Source organism: Tachyglossus aculeatus, chromosome 5 (genome assembly GCF_015852505.1).
Source record: "Tachyglossus aculeatus isolate mTacAcu1 chromosome 5, mTacAcu1.pri, whole genome shotgun sequence".
Classification (NCBI taxonomy): domain Eukaryota; kingdom Metazoa; phylum Chordata; class Mammalia; order Monotremata; family Tachyglossidae; genus Tachyglossus; species Tachyglossus aculeatus.
This window is the reverse complement of record NC_052070.1, coordinates 11459572-11464035: the sequence shown is the minus strand read 5'-3', so window position 1 is coordinate 11464035 and position 4464 is coordinate 11459572. Positions and strand designations below refer to the sequence as shown.

The 4464-nt window shown below is 43.7% G+C and overlaps 1 non-coding gene across 1 annotated transcript; it reads right to left on the bottom strand.

Annotated features, from left to right (window-relative positions):
* Window positions 1–1387: 1387 nt before the first annotated feature.
* On the bottom strand, window positions 1388–1525 carry LOC119929064. Its single transcript, XR_005451208.1, has one exon. It is a non-coding gene; the product is annotated as a small nucleolar RNA SNORA7 (small nucleolar RNA).
* Window positions 1526–4464: the final 2939 nt, after the last annotated feature.

Here is a 4464-nt window from a genome sequence, read left to right as displayed (position 1 = left end):
ATGTAACACTATCTGGGAAATGATTCAGCGAATATATTATTCAGAGCCAGCAATCACTTGAGTGAAGGTATTATCTGCTGCAGACAATTACTTGGTGAAAATACTACACGGAGTGGGCAAATGTTTAATCAAACAGTTGACAAGGATGACAATTATTCATAAACAATCATATAATTTTACCCAGTGGAACACATTTACCATACGGCACACACACAATTCGTGACGCTTGAGAATATCGCTCCACCTGTCAAAATTCTAGATAATTTACAAGCAGCTGAATAATCCACAGAGCAGTGCTGGCTTGTCATTTCAGAAGTAACCATTTTGTCTGGTCTTAATTTCAGCCACCAGAAACTCCCCTTTAAGGACAAATGCTCAAAACAACCTTTCTCAAAACCAGTTTCTCCAATATTCTTAGAGTTTTTCATCCCCCTTATTCTTCCCCTATTTCCCCAGATCCTTTTTTATATGGCAATTTCCCAATCTCCCCCAACTACACTGTTAATTTCCACTTTAGCTGGATACTGAGATAAGAATTGTCTTAACTCGATTGCTTATCTTATCGCTTAGAGAAGCAGCGTGGCTCAGTGGAAAGAGCACGGGCTTTGGAGTCAGAGGTCATGGGTTCGAATCCCTCTCCACCGCAAGTCTCCTGTGTGACCTTGGGCAAGTCACTTAACTTCTCTGAGCCTCAGTTACCTCATCTGTAAAAATGGGGATTAAGACTGTGAGCCCCACGTGGGACAACTTGATCACATTGTATTCCCCCCAGTGCTTAGAACAGTGCTTTGCACATAGTAAGTGCTTAACAAATGCCATCAAAAAAAAAATTGTAAGAGAGAGCCAAAGCGTATTATCCCTTTAGACTCTAAACTCATTGCCGGCAGGGAATGTGTCCACCAACTCTGTTGTACTGTACTCTCCCAAGCTCTTAGTACAGTGCTCTGCACACAGTTAAGTGCTTAATAAATACCACTGATTGATCGAGGAGACGCAACATGGCCTAGTGGAAAGAGCCTGGGCTCTGAGAGACCGGGATTTGGTTTATGCTGTCAAGTGGTTTCCGAACCTCAGTGACTCCACGGACACATCAATCAATCAATCAATCAATCGTATTTGTTGAGCGCTTATTGTGTGCAGAGCACTGTACTAAGCGCTTGGGAAGTACAAGTTGGCAACATATAGAGACAGTCCCTACCCAACAGTGGGCTCACATCTCCCCCAGAACACCCCACTTCCATCTGCAGTCATTCATGTAGTGGATTCAGAGAGTTTTCTTGGTAAAAATCCGGACGTCTTTTAACACTGCCTTCTTCGGTGCAGTCCACTCGAGTCTCCACCTTCGACTCTCTCCCGTGCCGCTGCTGCCCAGCAAGGGTGAGTTTTGACTTGTAGCAGATTGCCTGCCACTCGCTAGCCACTACCCAAGCTAGGAATGGAATGGAGAGGCCTCTGCTTGACTCTCCCTCCAATTGCTGAGACTGGTAGAGTCCTGGAAACTCTCCAGGTGCGACCCTGAGAGGGAACAGGATAATTGGGTTATTAATAATAACAATAATCATAGTAATAATGGTATTCATTCATTCAATCGTATTTATTGAGCACTTACTGTGTGCAGAGCACTGTACTAAGAGCTTGGGAAGCACAAGTTGGCAACATATAGAGACAGTCCCTACCCAACAACGGGCTCACAGTCTAGAAGGGGGAGACAGACAACAAAACAAAACATGTGGACGGGTGTCAAGTCATCAGAATAAATAGAAGTAAAGCTAGATGCACATCATTAACAAAATAAATAGAATAGTAGATATGTACAAGTAAAATAAATAGAGTAATAAATCTGTACAAACATATATATAGGTGTTATGGGGAGGGGGAGGAAGTAGGGCAGGGGGGATGGGGAGGAGGAAAGGAAAAAGGGGGCTGAGTCTGGGAAGGTTTCCTGGAGGAGGTGAGCTTCACCCTGCTGCCTGGATCACTTTTCTAAAAAGTCATTGTCCACATGCCTCCCAACTTACTGTGTGCCAGGCACTGTACTAAGTGCTGGGGTAGATACAGGATAATTGGGCTGGACACAGTCCCTGTCTCACATAGGTCTCAGTGTCTTCATCCTCATTTTACAGATGAGCTAACTGATGCACCGAGAAGCGAAGTGACTCGCGCAAGGTCACACAGCAGACAGGTGGTAGAGCCAGGATTAGAAACTAGGTCTTTCTGAGTTCCAGGCCTGTGCTCTATCCACTAGACCAGGTTGCTTCTCAAATCCAAGGGTACAAATCCAAGTGTGAGGGGGGCATAGAAGGGAAAGGGAGTAGTGGAAATGAGAGCATAGTGCACCGTAAGTGCTCAAAAATACATCGCCTAACTCTGCAGCAATATTATGAGACATAATATTATTATGCCATATTAATGACAAATACAAACACGTAATAAATTCATTTGAAAGAGCAGTCTATTAGCATTATCTTATATGAATATAACCTCTGTACATATCTGTAATTTCATTTATTTGTATTGATGTCTATCTATCCCCCTCTAAAAATAATAATAATAATGATGATGATATTTGTTAAGCACTTACTATGTGCCAAACACTGTTCTAAATGCTGGTGGAGATACAAGGTAATTAGGTTTTCCCAAGTGGGACCCACATTTTATAGATGAGGTAACAGAGGCAGAGAGAATAATAATAATAATAATAATAACAATAATAATGACATTTGATAAGTGCTTACTATATGACAAGCACTGTTCGAAGCGCTGGGGGGGGATACAAGGTAATCAGGTTGTCCCACATGGGGCTCACAGTCTTAATCCTCATTTTACAGATGAGGGAACTGAGGCACAGAGAAGTCAAGTGACTTGCCCAAAGTCACACAGCTGACAAATGATGTAGCCGGGATTAGAACCCACGACCTCTGACTCCCAAGCCTGTGTTCTTTCCACTGAGCCACACTGCTTCTCTGTAAACTCTGGACTGTAAGCTCACTGTAGGCAGGGAATGTGTCTGTTGATTGTTGCATTGTACTCTCCTAAGTGCTTAGTACAGTGCTCTGCACACAGCAACTGCTCAATAAATACGGTTGAATGACTGACTAACGAGGAATAGGGAGAACACAAAAAGCATTATGCCCAGATAATGCAAAAGTCAAACTTCAACTGATATTTCCTACCACTCTTTTCTCACCAAAATTTTATCTGCGTCACCAACAAGTAGCAAAATGGATTGATCCGTGTGCCTTCTTTTTTCCCCGTTCCTGTCCTCAGACTTCTGGTGGAGGTGATAATGAGATGAGCGGAAAAACAGGGCTAGGGTAAACTGACTAATCAGGCTTCCCAAATGGAGATTTGAGAGCATAAAATAACAAAGCCAAAGGCCGATCAACACAGGGAAAATAGGTGTAAGCCTTCGTTACTAAGAGACTCAAGATCTAATAGAAAAATCCCCCTCTAGACATGAACTAATCACCTATCAATTGATTAATGCATGTAATTTATTGAGTGCTTTCTGAGTGCACAGCACTGTACTAAGCGCTTGGGCGTGTCAAGTAGACCTATGCATACAAATAAATAGTTAAGGAACTGAAATTCACTCTAAGGAATTGCCCTACCAATCAATCAGTGATATTTACTGAGCGGTTACTGTGTGCTGAGCTCTGTACTAAGCGCTTGGGAAAGTACACTACAATAGAGTATTGTTCCCTGCCCTTAAGGAGCTTATAGTAAGAGAAGAGAACCAGAAGCAGCTTAAGAGAAGCAGCGTGGTGCAGTGGAAAGAGCTTGGGCTTTGGAGTCAGAGGTCATGGGTTCAAATCCTGGCTCCATCAATTGTCAGCTGTGTGACTTTGGGCAAGTCACTTCACTTCTCTGGGCCTCAGTTACCACATCTGTAAAATGGGGATTAAGACTGTGAGCACCCCCGTGGGACAAACTGGTCACCTGATAACCTCCCTGGTGCTTAGTACAGTGCTTTGCACATAGTAAGCGCTTAATAAATGCCATCATCATTATAGTAATGTTCCCCCTCCTACTCAGACTGTGAAAGGAAAGAGTGGACTTTAGTGATGTGGTGAGGGTTGAATCTACCGGATTTGGGGACAGATCGAATATGTGAGAGAGGACCGCCCAGTCTCCTGTCTCTCCCCGCCCCAGTCCACACTTCATTCTGCTGCCCAGATCATTTTTCTACAAAAACGGTCCTCGAAAAACTCCAGTGGTTGCCATCCACTTCCATATCGAACAAAAACTCCTCACCTTTGGCTTTAAAGCAGTCCACCACCTAGCCCTCTCCTATCTCACCTGGCTTCCTTCCTTGTACGACCCAGCCTGCACACTTTGCTCCTCTAATGCTAACCTTCTCACTGTCCCTCCATCCAACTTGTACTTCCCAAGTGCTTAGTACAGTGCTCTGCACACAGTAAGCGCTCAATAAATACGATTGATGATCTCACCTGCCTCTCCTCT